Source organism: Notolabrus celidotus, chromosome 3 (assembly GCF_009762535.1).
Source record: "Notolabrus celidotus isolate fNotCel1 chromosome 3, fNotCel1.pri, whole genome shotgun sequence".
Classification (NCBI taxonomy): Eukaryota; Metazoa; Chordata; class Actinopteri; order Labriformes; family Labridae; genus Notolabrus; species Notolabrus celidotus.
This window is the reverse complement of record NC_048274.1, coordinates 40,403,259-40,419,359: the sequence shown is the minus strand read 5'-3', so window position 1 is coordinate 40,419,359 and position 16,101 is coordinate 40,403,259. Positions and strand designations below refer to the sequence as shown.

General features: G+C 41.0%; 1 protein-coding gene across 1 annotated transcript in view; it reads right to left on the bottom strand.

Moving 5' to 3' along the window:
- Positions 1 to 9,732, bottom strand: part of ccdc102a (coiled-coil domain containing 102A) — a 79,362-nt gene extending 69,630 nt beyond the window's left edge. Inside the window, exon 1 of the mRNA XM_034680675.1 lies at positions 9,522 to 9,732. The gene's annotated coding sequence lies outside the window, so the exon portion shown is untranslated. The remainder of the gene's footprint in view (positions 1 to 9,521) is intronic.
- Between the last annotated feature and the right edge of the window lie 6,369 nt (positions 9,733 to 16,101).

Genomic DNA, 16,101 nt, shown 5'->3' with positions numbered 1-16,101 from the left:
CTTTAACGGTATCCGAGTCTGTAATTCCCAAATGAGAGACGAAGACATAACACGGTCAAATAACTTAACTTTTATAGTCAGTTGCTGTAAAGCTCTGTCACAGCGTGACAATTCGCCCATTAACCTTAAAAATGCAATCTCCAAATTCATAGTCAATTTAAGACCATTTGTGGCCCTCATTTAATTTACGAGCTTTGGAGACTTTTTAAGGAACCCCTGTTAAAGTTAGGGAGAGGGAAAGAGGGAGCTAATGCAGACCCCAAGGCTGAGCTGCATTAGGTTCCGTGTCCACTGCCGCCCCTTTTTTGTGCTGGGAGCGCCCACAACCTCAATTTCAAAGAAAAAATGAGTGTGATAACTTTTCTCCCCCGTAGCGACCTCCGCCATTGTGGTTGACAAAGTTGATTTCAGAAGTCCCTCTCCTTCTTGATTCTGATTGGTTGGTGATCAAGAAGTGATATCAATAAGCGCAGCGGTGTTCCAAAAGTTGAACTTTTTTCAACTGAGAGCACTGAGGCAAATCTCAGCAGACGCCTTTTCATGTCTTTGAATTACACTCACGACTGGACTTTATGCACTGAACATGTAACAGGAAAATACAAAACTCTAATCTGCACGCACCCCATTAAAATGTCAACAGACAAAACGGATTCCACTTAAATATGAACACATGTAAACACAACATACACAGGAATAGGCAGCATCAGCACGCTCCACACACACAGCCATGGTTAAGTCACAGTGACAGGGTCAAACCAAAGACATTCCTCTGCTAGCCCTACCTCAAACTATACTGCCAGGCGTAATTACCAAGTTCTAAACAAACACAGCTAAACATAGACCCACACACACACATACACACACTGTTCCACTCAGAAGGACACACACTCCCTCCGTACACTCACACAGCAGCTCTCTTTTCAGCAGCTGTATAGAGATGATAGCCTGTAGCTTCTAATTCTGCTGCACTGCTCAGTTTGTGTGTGGATGAATGAGTGATACTAACAGAAAGTGTATACCTCAAACCGGATCCAGAAAGTTCAGTCTTTGAGGCAGAACTCCTGCTGCTGTACCACAGGTTAACAGGACCCTCCTAGCAGTCTCCTCCTGTGGCCCCTGATCCCTGTCTGATTTTTTTAAAACACTAAGAATCTGCTGATAGAGAGTTCCGATCCAATACTTGTATTTTCCTAGATAACAGAGATGCACACTGTTTATGTTTTTGTTTGTACGAAAAAAAAACATTGCTGTACAGCTCCGGCAGGACGCTGTCTGAAAGGTAGTGTGGAGACGGATCATAAAGCTCTAAACAAAGGATAAAACCTGTATCTCTACCACAACAGGGGCTGTCTGTCCAAAGTGATGAGTTCACCACCTTCTCAATCATATCTGTGTCCTTTAGGCTCTCTCTTCTCCTGCCAATGCTAAGTTACTCCTGTGTTTGTGTTAGATAATCAGTGAACAGCTGACTCAACTGATCTGGTTGAGATGATTAGCTCATAATGCCAATCCATGATCAGCTAATAAATGCCCGGATTGGTTCTGATGTGATCGGTAAGATCGGCATGCGGACATCCTAAAGGCCAAATTCCAACGGATCCGTGTCCCGTCCATCTCTGATCCAGAATGGCACCGGATCTGTTTCTATGTATTGTCTCGTAGATTCCTCTGAGCTGCCGTAGACGTCCTCCTGCTGTGGTCGTCCCAGACTCCAGCTGATACGGACGTGCTGGACTCCAGCGGCAACAACTACTACTACTCATCTCATCACTTTCACCGCTCCCTCTGTCTCTTATTCTCCTCTATCCCTCTTTCCAGACCCAACTCGGTCGAGGCAAATGGCTGTCTAACATGAGTCTGGTTCTGCTCGAGGTTTCTGCCTGTTAAATGAAGTTTTTCCTCTCCACTGTAACTAGCTAAATACTGCGAGGTGCAATGCTCATTGTGGATTAAGGTGGGGTCAGACTGAGTCTTATCCTGTCTTGGTGTTGGGTCTCTGTTCATAATTTGAAAGAGTGGTCTAGACCTGCTCTGTTTGTGGAAGAGTCTTGAGATAACATTTGTTGTGATTTGGCGCTATACAAATAAAGATTGATTGATTGATTGATTGATTGATTGATTGATTGATTGATTGATTGATTGATTGATTGATTGATTGATTGATTGATTGATTGATAGATAGATTGATAGATTGATAGATTGTTTTATAGACAGACAGACAGACAGACATATAGACAGATAGATAGATAGATAGATAGATAGATAGATAGATAGATAGATAGATTGATAGATTGATAGATTGATTGATTGATTGATTGAATTCCACTGCATCTGCTCTGTTGCGTTCCGGCTGTGTCTCTGATTTGGCACACCAGACCCCTCCGGATCAGATGCGCAAGACTTCTCTATTTGCCAGAAGCCAGGCCTGGAGTCTAACAGGTCAGAGGTTTATAGATGCCAATACAGACAGCATGGATAAAGAGAGGAGTTTGAATTAGTGAGAAAACCTTTATCACATGACTCCAGCTGTCTGACGATCCTGCTCTGTGCTATGTTCTGAAAATGCAGTCAGTTGGTGTTGACCAAGCAGCCACCTACGAGAATTGAAGCCAATGTGGAAGAGTTAAAAACTGCAGTTCATCAAGTGTTCGCTTGAGGCTGGCTCTGGAAGTACCGGAAACCACATACACTCCAATTCAAAGAAGCTGATCTTTACAGCAGAAATAAACATGTTTACAGTCTGGTTCAAAAGACCTGTGTAGTCTGGATAGCTCATTTCTTGATCGGCGCACACTGTGCAGGGTGACATTTTTCATAACACAGCAATTTTGAAAAAATTAAGATTACAAGTTTTCCATTGTGAGAGGCACAGCTGACTTGATTGACAGGCAGGAACACTGTAGCTGTGCCGAGGAGGCTCAAAGCCCGCCTCTTTACGTCACACTAGCTTGACAGCAGTTGATTTCAGCAATTCCAATATGGCTGATTCCGACGATTGGCTTCAAAACAGCACTTCAGATACAGATGCGTGACGTCACGTATACTACGTCCATTACTTATACAGTCTATGGTGTTGACGGACGAGAGAGCACAGAGCCAGACCGCAACGGATCAGAGATGGACCGGACACAGATCTGGTGGAAGTCCAATGTAACAGTTGTCAGTCTCAATAAAGCAGACTTTGGGACACACCTTTGTTATCGTTTTCATTGTGGTGACAGATGAACCCTCTTTATACTTCTTTACACTCGTTAACATAAACACAGCCTTATGTTTCTGCTAGCAGACGGCTAATGGAGGGTTAGCATGTGAGTTTTTCAGAGATGCTTCTACACACACTAGGTGCAACAAAAAATAAACTTGTATGAATCTCTTATCCATGCAGAAATGGAAATATTGTAGCTTGTTATCACTCAGGCTCATTAAAGCTGGATGTTTCTGTCAGGATGAAGATGTGGAGGGAAGAATGAACTGCCAGATCAAAGGCAGCATTATTCATGAGGCAGTCCTCCACAACAGTCTGGAGGTTTGGATCACAGTAAATCAGTCACAGACCCTGCATGGACAACAACCTGAGTTCAAAACCCTCTGAGAGGCCCAATAGTCACTGATCTGGAGTAAAATAGAGAGGGCAAGCAAAAACAGAAGGCAGAGTTAGAGACAGGATGGTCAGAGCAAAGAAGAGTTACAATGAAACAAAGAGGAAGAAGATGGTGTGAGGAAAGTAAACAGTGTGAGGAGAGTGGAATGTGTTTAAGCAGCCATAGTAACTGAGAGTACACTGCCAGCTTGCCACATAGGCTGTCAGCTACATACCAACCTCTTACAACTGCACCAAAACAAATATGACAGCATTCTTCCCACAGCTCTACAGCCATTAAGAGTCAGATCTGGTCTTATAGTAGAGGAGAGACATGTCACAGATTGAGCAGACAGAGACGTGCTGGACCATGCAAAGACAGAAAGGCTCCGCTCCTCTGGTTTGGCCTGAGTTCCAGCGGGTGTAGCCCGGCAAATGAGAGGATGTTGATATACCACACAGGAAGACAGACAAACAAAAGGTCTGCTGGTTTGACACAGGACGCAAAGTAGAACCATATTTCACATGGGGACACAGCCCAGTTTAGTTCCCCAAACTGTGCTTTCTTCATGGAGGGAAAATACAGTCATGATTAAGATTAAGAATGTAGAAACCAAGACTGAAACGTTTCAGTTTGAGAACCTTAACTAGAATCAGGTGCTGCTGTGGACGTTCCAGACTCCAGCGGCAACAGGTACTACTATTATCCGTCTCATCACTATCCTCGCTTTCTCTCTCTCTTATTCTCCTCTATCCCTCTTTCCAGACCCAACTTGGTCGAGGCGGATGGCTGTCTAACATGAGTCTGGTTCTGCTCGAGGTTTCTGCCTGTTAAAGGAAGTTTTTCCTCGCCGCTGTAACTAGCTGAATACTGCGAGGTGTAATGCTGTGTAAAGTCCTGTCAGTAAGAGGGGACTGGATCTGATCCTGTCTTGGTGTTGGGTCTTTGTTCATAATATGACATAGAGTGGTCTAGACCTGCTCTGTTTGTAAAAGAGTCTTGAGATAACGTATGTTGTGATTTGGCGCTTTACAAATAAAGATTGATTATTGTTATATTATTATTGTCTGAGCACCATACCTTTGAGAGCATACAGCTGGGCTGCCAACAGATTCCACCTGTATGCTTTCTAATATGTTTCAAACAGAGTCCCTGTTCAAAAAATCAAAACAGCAAATCCAAATATAATGAGGAATACACACACATACACATATGTGCACAGTCTTTGTCTTCACCCCCAGCACATGGCTTTGCTTTTAGAGACTGTGTTTCCATGACAACAACACACAAATGTCACCCTTGGGTTTGCTGTGTGTCTGTGTCAACATGTTCATGTATTTGTGTGTGTGTGTGTGTGTGCGTGCGTGCGTGCGTGCGTGCGTGCGTGCGTGCGTGCGTGCGTGCGTGCGTGCGTGCGTGCGTGCGTGTGTATAAAGACAGATGGATGGATACTGTTGGTCACACTCAGAGCCAGCAAGGCAGACTGAAGTGTGTTTGAGAGGTTAGTAATGGACTGTTATCGTACCTAAAGTCTCTAAAAGTAGTACGGGAGGTAGAACCTTCAGTTATCAGGCCCCTCTCCTTTGGAATCATCTACCAGTCAGCGTCCGGGAGGCAGACACCCTCTCTACTTTTAAGAGTAGGCTTCAAACTTTCCTTTTTGATAAAGCTTATAGTTAGAGCTGGATCAGGCGTTGACCAGCTCTTAATTATGCTGCTATAGGCTTAGACTGACACACTAGGATCCTATCTTGTCTCTTACTTTAACTCTCTCTGTCCCATTAAAGTTACTAACCATAGACCTGTCTGGAGTCCCTGAGCTCCCTTGTCTCGTAGGTTCCTCTGAGCTGCCGTAGACGTCCTCCTGCTGTGGACGTTCCAGACTCCAGCTGATACGGACGTGCTGGACTCCAGCGGCAACAGCTACTACTACTCATCTCATCACTATCACCGCTCTCTCTCTTATTCTCCTCAATCCTTCTTTCCAGACCCAACTCGGCCTAGTCAGATGGCTGTCTAACATGAGTCTGGTCCTGCTCGAGGTTTCTGCCTGTTAAAAGGAAGTTTGTCCTCACCACTGTAACTAGCTAAATACTGTGAGGTGCTCTGCTCATGGTGGATTAAGGTGAGATCAGACTGAGTCCTGTCTGTAAGAGGGGACTGGATTGTATCCAATCTTGATGTTGGGTCTTTGTTCATAATTTAACATAGAGTATGGTCTAGACCTGCTCTGTTCGTATAACGTTGGTTTTGATTTGGCACTTCACAAATAAAGATTGATTGATTGATTGATTGACTTTGTATCGCTGTCACCAGTCGGGGTGTCCCGATATAACCTTTTCACTTCCGATATGATACCGATATTGCAGCCTTGAGTATTGGGCGATACCGATATCGATCCGATAAGATATCAGCACGAAACATACATACTTTTATTACTTCTATTGTAGTATTGAAAGTTAGAAAAGGCTCGATCAAATTATATTACTCAAACAGAGAACAATAGTCAGCAACTGTAGGTATGAGAAAAATCGACCCATGTATTATTAACCAATTCTTACATACATTTTAACCTTAAACATAAGAATATACTACAATTGAATAAAATGATTAAATTGATTAAATGATTTAGCCTGTCCCTGCTAAAAAGTAAAAAGAAAACATTCTTGATATGAAGATATTTTGATTCTCTTGATTCAAATAAAAATGCCATGGACACAATATAAGGGCTGCATTGCACTTTCACGACGGTCCCTGAATGCACCTTGCAGTGACAGAGGCACTTGACAGACAGTTCACAGCAGTTTGAAATGCATCTGCATCTTTGAAGACAAGGAGTTGATCCAAACTTACTAAATGTGTCTGATGGATCACCAAACTGGATTAAATCAAGCTCCAGACACGGAGCTTTTTACAGTGAGAGCGGCAAAAACATCAAACATCAAATATTAAACAGACGTCCCCGAGTTGTGTCTTTGTCACTAAGGGCTGGAGCGGAGTCTGGAATGGACTGCTTATATCGGAGTGCCTATAAGGAGATTTTAGATGCAGGCCGATACTGTTTTTTTTCTGATATCGGACCGATATCCGATATCAATATCGGATCGGGACACCCCTAGTCTCCAGCCTCTTGACCACTCTAAGCTCTTTTACGTTATGCCACATTCACACACTGATGGCACCGACACCTGGGAGAGTTTGGAGTTAACTATCTTACCAAGGGACACTTCAACATGAGGACAGCGGGACGTGGGCTCAAACCCCTGACCCGATGATTGTTAAAATCAACCGGTGCCATAGCTCCGACACAGCAGGCAGCAGCAGGTTGATTAACAGACGGTGCTGGATGTGTGAAACTTCAAGACAATTCTTGATGTTGGCTAACAGAAGAAATGCTGTAACACTTCAAAATTCCATAATCCTCTACACCTTTCCACTTAACAGTCCATCTGGAGAAATCTGCCCGCTGTTAGGTTCCTGTTTGTCTCTGTATCTGGATGCTGAGCTCATTTTTCATCCCTTTAATGATTCAGGTAATGGAGGTGGTCAGAGGCCAAATCTAACCACAAGAAAAAGGGGAATGGCTGACTGCATGAAGTCTGATAGCACATCAGACCAGAAAGAGAAGAAAAAAATAAAAGATCAGATCACCCAGGAAGCAGGTACACTCTTCAGATACAGACTAGAAGAACCAGCATTTAAACCAAAACAAACACCTGTTAGGATGTCAACAACCAGAGAGTTTCTAACTCATGGGACTCAGGCCACCCAGAATGTTGCTACTGCAGCTCTGTACAACTCAGGTAGTTCACTAGGGTCATGACTTGTTCTTTCAGTTCAGCCTAACAAAGAAAGTGATTTTCCTTCAGTTTTCTTAAAATCTTGATTATTCTCATTGTGGACTGATAATTCGGTCAATACCAGATGTCCCATATCTAACAGTGTGATATTCAAGGAATGTCAGTTTACTATACAAAATGAGTTTCTGAATTGAAAAGTAGTTGAAAAATTAACTGATATCCCAAGTAGTTGTTAATAATTATCTGTTGATTGACAATTTGATTTATTGACTAATAGGTTAGACATCATTTTCCAATTCTACAGCAGTGGACCAACTGTAGCCTTATCAATGTAAAAAAGTCTAAATGAAATGTATCAGACACTTTGAAAAAGCACTGTACCTCTCTTAATTTGGGCTAAAGATTTGCATGCAAACTGAATGCTTTAAGCTCCTGATGTTGACACATTACTGTAAATACAGTATTATGTCAAAATACCTGATCGGTCTGCCGCAGATATATCAGTAGCAGCACAGAGCAGGTCTAGACCACTCTGTTAAATCATTACTATCTCATCTTAATTTTGCAGTATTTAGCTAGTTACTGCAGCAAGGAAAAACGTCCTTTTAACAGGGAGAGACCTCGAGCAGAACCAGACTCATGTTAGACAGCCATCTGCCTCGACCGAGTTGGGGTTGGCAGGAGGAACAGATTGCTCTGAACTTTCACTCTGCACTACAGCACTCTTTACAGCACTCAGCATTGTAGCAGCTCATCACAGATGAATAGACAGATGTCTGCACTAAATTCCGTTAAAAACTAATGGTTGCATCTACTAATATAATAAAGCTGTTAGTGCATATTCTGTGCACAATAAAAGCATTTTTCCTTCAAGCTAAATATTGAATGAGCCACAATTTGAGGTAAATGATCCGCACTAATCACCTAACATCCTCTAGACTTGTTCAGACTGCCAGCATAAAGGAAAAACAACATTTTAAAGCACTGATAGAGAGGACAAAAATACAAATAAAATGCACTTTTTGCAAATCAGGGCGTGACTCTGAAAAACTGTCTGAATCAAAGAGGTCAATACTTGGTCAAATGTTCCCAAACTACAGGATGAAGTGACCAAAGAGAAACTGAGGAAGAATTTGAATGGAACTGATTTTTTAACTAGTTAACTTGTTGACCCACATTTTCGTTATTACAAAAATAAAAATCAAACACTACAGAGAGACGCATTCCTGAGCCTTAAACCATCTAGTAACCACCATGGAAAATATCACTAATTATAACATAATGAATGAAATCAACTTTGGTTGTTGTGACATGAGCTTCCCTATTCTTCAAGATGATTGCTCTATCAAAAAATGCTTAACCCTGGGACTTGCATGTGTGTGAGGGGCATAAACTGGGGGAAACCAGCTGTTACAGATGTTTTTTCAAGTGAACATTTTAAAGTAAAGTGTGACTAATACCTCCAGTCACATCTCCACCACCTCTGTTCAGACATTCTGCCTTCTGGCTATTTCATTAACTTCATTCCTGCAGCTATGGAGAAATGCATCAGCAATGAATGACACTATGGTTATGGTTGAAGTATGATAATTCATGTCAGGTGAGGCTACACAGAACTTCCAGAAAGGTTTGTAGGTGTCCTCTTCTCTTAATATGGCAGCTGAGACATTCATTATTTCTGGTAAAGTCAACCATGCCCCTCCAGGTGGCCTACCAATGGTGTTACCCACTGTGGAAACCCCTGCTGCCCCACACTGTGGAACTCAGTCTTGTCTACCCTACACTGCAGGTACGTAAACAAAAACGACTTGTATCTTTAAAAACTCTTGGAACAAAAGAAAAGGCTCTGTAGTGGGAACTTCACATAGGCTCCAAAAGCCCAAAGTGTTTTTTTCTTCTTTATATCAACAGTGTCTGACACACACGAGGATACACAATGGGAAAACAACTAACCCTTCTCAGGACACTACAGCTCCATTTCTTCATCTGTTCTGTCATTCAGACCTGAAAAAGCCTCTTTGTGCATTGAAAAGGAAAAGGAGCAGGATGGGTTTCGTGTCATTTGACACCAGTGTGTCTCACAGCAGTGGACTCAGTCAAACTATCAGACACTGTGACAACAAAGCAGCAGAAAACCTACCGTAGATCAAGCCCCGGTGCTCACTGCTCTCATGGCCCCAGATGTCTGAATATTATCCTGATAAATCAACTGAGGTTTCTCCCTTTTCTCCTGACGAACCTCCGTCCTGAGGTCTCCCTATTTCTTACGATTCTTTCTCCTCTGATGGAAAACGTCGTTCCCACTGAGGAGAGCAAACGGGCGGGTCTCCAGGCGTTCGGAGGACCCGTCCGGCCAATCAGCTGTGACTAATAAACAGCTGACAGCCAATCGAGTTCCGTATCCAGCACAGAGCCGTGCAGTGATTGGCTGGTCGAGCAAATACCTCCCAGTTGAAACTACTACAGCACCGGGAGAGGAGCTGCTGGAGGAATGTTCTCTCTCTCTCTCTCTCTCTCTCTCTCTCTCTCTCTCTCTCTCTCTCTCTCTCTCTCTCTCTCTCTCTCTCTCTCTCTCTCTCTCTCTCTCTCTCTCTCTCTGTATCTATCTCTCTCTTGTATCCGCTCAGCTGCCGAACAAAGCAGGAAAAGACCTTTTATCAGGAGAGAAGAACACTGCTCTCGTACTAAATCGCAGGCTTTAGTCGTACAGGCATTTATGTTCAAATTAACTGCAGCTATTTATTTTAACTGAAACATAACTACCCTGTTGTCTCTAAAAATCCTGTATGAATTTTGCATTTAAAACATTTAGCCTTGGTCTGGGTTTTGATGAATTAAATAAATGGTATTTCTATGAAGCTAACGTGTAGAACTTCTTATGTGTTTTGAACGTGTGCCCCCTGTGGACAAAGCACCATGTCTTATCCCTTTGCTGATTTTGTGTACACCAACAGGCCTAAATAGTGTTTTTCATACCTACTCTCCAACTGTGGTTAATAGAGATGACAGAAACACTTCATGTAGAGAGAATTAGATTTATTCTTAAAAACAGACATGAGAAATTTAAAAACATTTGGCACCACTGATCTCCTTTTTTGCAGAGCTGAAATAATCAACTTGATGTGTACATTGTTAGGAAGCACTCCTTGAGAGGGGTGAGGGAGGGATAAGTTCTTGTTCTACTGCTAACTTGATGCTCTGATGATCAGTGATACTATAGATTTTGAGATCAGGCCTTTGAATTGTACTGTTATATGAAAATTGAATGTGGATGCTTTGAGGAGATCTTGTTTTCCTTAATACAAATATTGAAACACAAAAAATAAAATGGAAAGGACTGCCTTAAGTAGCGTCCAGTTAATCGCTTTGACCCCTAACCTATATGAGGAAAAATGTCTTTCAGCAGATGACTTTCTTTTGCATTTATCAAATCCTTCAAGCAGCCTGCCAGCAACAATTTGGAACATGAGGTTAAATATTGAGTTATGAAATTTGTGGATCACATTTAACTCATTGCCATTTAAAGTGAATAAGTATATGTTACACACACTTATAGATTATTTGAAAGAAGCCTTTGAACTCAGGAAGTTAACATTATTATAAGTAGGTTGTACCATTCAAATGAATACTAACCAGATTTGTATATCTCTCCTCATGTATACAAAATCCTTTCTTATTATAGGTAAATTAATATATTCTTTCATTTTGAATAAGCAAAGCCCACAAATTCATAAAAGCACTCTACAGAGACACCGTGCATGGATAAATAGTCTTACCCAACTTTCAGTATTATTATAAGCAGCTAACATATGTGTTATGTTATACAAGGTTAACTTGTCAGGTGCTAATGGCCCAGAATGGTTACAGTTAGAGGCCTCTTCTTGTTGACCTGCCTCGTTCCATGGGTTACTACCTAAGCCTGTGCCCACACACTCAACAAATCCAGCAGTTAAGCATGCCTGGAAAGTGTGGGCACAGTTCACATGTTCACATCTCACTTAATGATACCCCCTTAGAAACAATGTGATTAAACCCTCTATTGTAAACTGATCTTTCAATACCTGGACCAATAATCGTTTGTCATATTAAAAGACTTACATGTTGATGAAAATGTTGCATGTTTTGAGCATCTGAGGCTAAAACATAAAGTTTCCAACTCTCACTTTTTCAATACCTGCAGCTTTATATCCTCACATTCAGCTCACTTTCCATCTTTGCCACCTAGCTCTCTCCTTTAATCTGTTTTGGATCTAAGTTCCTGCCCTAACGGGATTATTGACCAAATCTAAACTCAGCTCTTAGAGTCAAGAACTCTGGCATGACTGAGACAACGGGAGGAGGATTTAAATACACAATTCTCTGAGGATGTATGGCAATCTATAATAGAAAGACAAGGCAAGGCAAGGCCAGGCAAGGCAGCTTTATTTGTAAAGCACATTTCATAAACTGCAAAAAGTGAAATCAAAGTAAGATTGAATATCTCCGATAAGGGTGAATTGTTCTTATTTTTTGCCTGATAAGATGGTTTTTCTCACTGAGGAGTTTTTATGTTCGAGTGTTTCACTTGTTCTGAGTGTTTTGGTCCTAAATGATCTCAGTAAGATATTACAGCCTGAGACTTCATGACCTATACTGAATAATACATGCTTGAAACTAGAATATCAACTGTTACAAAGCTGTTTCATCAACACTCACAAGTATAAAACTGCTTTTTCAAAGTCACCATTTCTTATTTCAAGCATGAAATTTCAAGCATGAAATAAGAAACCATGACGTCGACACAATCATATCTCTTCACACAATTAAACAAATGACAGCCAAATGTAATCCACTGTTTTATTTTCAATGAAACTATAGAAAATATGTACTACTATATATCAGTACAGTTGGCACAGTACTGTAAACTGACACTTCATATTTAAAAATTAAAACAGAAATCATTACATTCAGATAAGTTCTTCCAAATTACAAGGCAGACAATGATCCTACCTAATGAGAAATATATTCTTAACTTTTGTCTTTCCATCAAGAAAAGTCAATTAGTTTTTAGTATAACTGTTGGTTTCAAGAAATGTAATGCCTAATGCATGTCAATATGTCAAGATAATGGCACTAGCATTTACTTAATTTAAGAATTTTGAGAAAAGAAGTCTGTTTTTTTTGTATTTCTATCATGAAGAATGCACTTGTTATTAGAGAAAATACACTAATTTAAGGTATTTCTGGGTTGATTGAGGTTAGATATTTTCACTTGTTTTGGAAAGTCTTGACAAGCCAAATTTTCTTGTTCTGTTGTCAGATAATTTTGCTTAGTTTAAGTAATATACCCCACATTTTTGTATGTTTTTTCTTGTTTTTGAAGACTGGCTTTTACAGTGTTAACAAGGGCAACTCAATGTGCTTTACATTAAAACATTAAAAACATTGGAAACATTCAGACAAGGCACTCGTCTGCAGTTTATCTAAATCATATCACAAGACAATTTAAGATTTCACATAGATTACTTTGATCTAGAGCAAAACTGGATAAATTCACACCAAATATTGACCCAATCTATTAAAAGTAGTTGTTGTGGTGGTGTTGATTAAATGTTTCCTCATGGTGTTTCATGGAGCATGTTATAGGTTTGGGTGGCAGTTCAGCTCAAGGCCCTTTACCTGTCATTGAATAGACCTCTGAAAATCTCAGATGTGAAGCTTGAGTAATCTAACAAAGAGTTTGTTTTGGCTTGATAAACCATGGTTAACTTTAAAATAGCACTAAGTCTTATGTGATATGATCAACTGTAGTACAAGTTGAATGATAAAACATTGGCGCCCCCTGATGGCAACAAAAGCACCCTGGTCTAACAAAAGTATGCAAAAAATGTGACATATTACAAACCATTTAATTCATGTGGGCTGACGGAACATGGCCATTTAGTTGAAGAAATGTGTCATCAAAGATGTCTTCAAATTACTATAAAACTAAACTACTAGAACTTCTACTTTGATATAGAACAATTCTGATAGTTAATTCAATTCTACTAACCAGATGTTGCTTGGTTCTGGTACTCATGGGTAATGGGGGCTTTAGCAAAGTACAGTAAAAATAAATCAGTAGAGATATATCTTCTTCTTTCCTCTCCGTTATCATCGTCCACTTTGAATGGACTGTGTTCTCAAACAATTCTAGACACGTATATATAAAATACATTTTCATTTTCAACATTGTTTCCTGTCAAAATAGGTCAGTTGCATGGTTAATATAGTACAGAAGGAGGCTCTGTTAACTTCCATTCTTAACTTTTTCAAATGTTCAGAATATTTGGGGTCAACATGCCTGTATTTGATCAAGCTTAAATGAGTCTTGCAAACACACCACACAGTGTCTTGGTCCACTGCAGGTAGGGCTTCTCAGACCCACCAGGATTCACTTAAAGTACAAGTCTAAATCAAGACATTCAGGATCATATATTATTGGTCTTACTACTTTTTAAACAGTAGCTGCTTCCTTCCTTAGCTGTGTCTGATGAATGTGTTGATCGGTCACTGTTTGAGAACAGTTGATTCAAAGTGGACAATGAGAAAGAAAGAAGAAGATATATACTCTATAGTACAGGGGTGTCAAACATGTGGCCCGTGGGCCAAAACCGGCCTGCCAGAGGTTCCTATCCGGCCCGTGAGATGACTTTGCAAAGTGAAAAAATTACAGAGAAGACATTTACTGCAATTTTTTACTAAAAGTAACTGCTTTTTCAGATTTGTCCTCTGGGGGTCACATACGATCATAGTGCTGATGAAGCGCACCTGAACAATGCTCTGGGACTTTTTTTTTTGACAGTGAGGAAAAATAACATTTGCAGTTTGCATAATCTGGATGAAATTCATGAAGACTTTTTTAGAGCACTTCATGATCCAATCAGCACTAAAGTTTACGTATATGTAAACTTGTCGCAGTAGGAGCAGTCAATCCACATTTATCAAAAGGATATGGGGACCTACCATACATTCGTGTTCCTAAAAGGTGCACTCCGTCAATACTAATACTAGCACTACACCCCTGCATACAACACTGTCCAGCAAGCAAACTGTTCCTGCTGGAGGTTGGGGGGTCCATAATAGTTAACTTATCTTTTTCATTATCATAAACTGTTTGCTGTAAACATTACACTGTGTGTCAGGTGACTGGGAAACCTGTGTGCTTGGTATGTTCGCAGCAGGTTTCAGTGCTTAAAGAATATAATACTTTGCCCCAATATGAGACTCATCATGGTGAAAAATACAAATGCTGCTATTGAAAATAATTCAATTCAATTCAATTCAAAAAACTTTATTTGTCCCCGGAGGGCAATTTAAGGCACATATGAGCAGCATTGAATACAAAAAAACAGACACTTAAATTATAAGGATTGTAAAAAAAGAAAGAAAATAGTTATACAAAAAACAACAAATTTTACAGGCGACAGTATACCCACATGTACACATACACAAACACACACACGTACACACACACACGCACACGCACACACACACACATGATCTACCAATGTGCAAAGAAGTTATGGTGAGGTAAAGTGCAGAGCAGTGCAAAGTGAAAAATGGACACAAATATTGGAGTGAAAAGAATAAAAATCCTGAGGTTGTGTTGGGTACTATTGTATATATGCTTGGAGGGGGCAAGGGGGGTTAGGTTGCAGGGAGAGCCAGAGAGAGAGAGGGGAGGGATGGTGACTAGGTGTTGGAGTTTAGGAGCAGGATGGCTTTGGGGACAAAGGTGGCTCTCCTCCTTTGAGTTCTGCATGCAGGGCAGCGGAGCCGCCGCCCAGATGGGAGCCATTCAAAAGCTGGATGGAGGACATGTGAGGGGTCCCTGATGATTTTGCCTGCTAACCGGAGTGCCTGTTGGTCGTAAATGTGTGTGAGAGTCCTGACAGGCATGCCAATGATCTTAGAGCACACTGAGACAGTGCTCTGCAGGCGCTTTCTGTTCTGGAGGCTGGTAGAGTGGAACCAACAGGTGATTGAGAACGTGACGACGCTCTCGATGAAAGAGTAATAGAAAGTCAATAAAATGTCATTATGGACTCCAAAGGAGCTGAGTTTCCTAAGGAGGTATTGCCACTGCTGGCACTTCTTGAGGATCTCCTCTGTGTTTAAGGATAATATCAGCAGGTGGTCAAAGATGGTGCCCAGGAGTATAAACACTATTTATACTCCTCAACCAGCTCCACTGGTTTTCCATGGGTGATGGTGGTGACTGATGAAGCCAGATCCCTCTGCTTTGTGGAGAAAGTCACCACCATATCTTTGGTTTTGCTGACGTTCAGGTCCAGATGTGAGCTGTCACACCACTCTACAAACTCCTGTAGGACCAGTCTGTGGTGCTGAGAGGGGCCTTACAGCAGGGACAGGAGAGCTGTGTCATCTGCATACTTAACCAGATGCCAGTTGTTGCTTGTACTTATTTTTTAAACTAAAACAAATTGGAAAAATTTGGTTGTCGTTATTTATATGTTATTATGTTGTAATTTTACTGGTCCGGCCCACTTGAGATCAACTTGGGCTGTACGTGGCCCCTGAACTGAAATGAGTTTGACACCTTTGGTATAGTACACATTTTTTACTGTACGTTGCAAAAGCACCCATTACCCATGAACCAATAGAGTACTTATATTCCTGTCAATTTGGTGTGCCAGATATAAAATCAAGCTCAAACAGGGAGCAACTCCTGGTTCGTC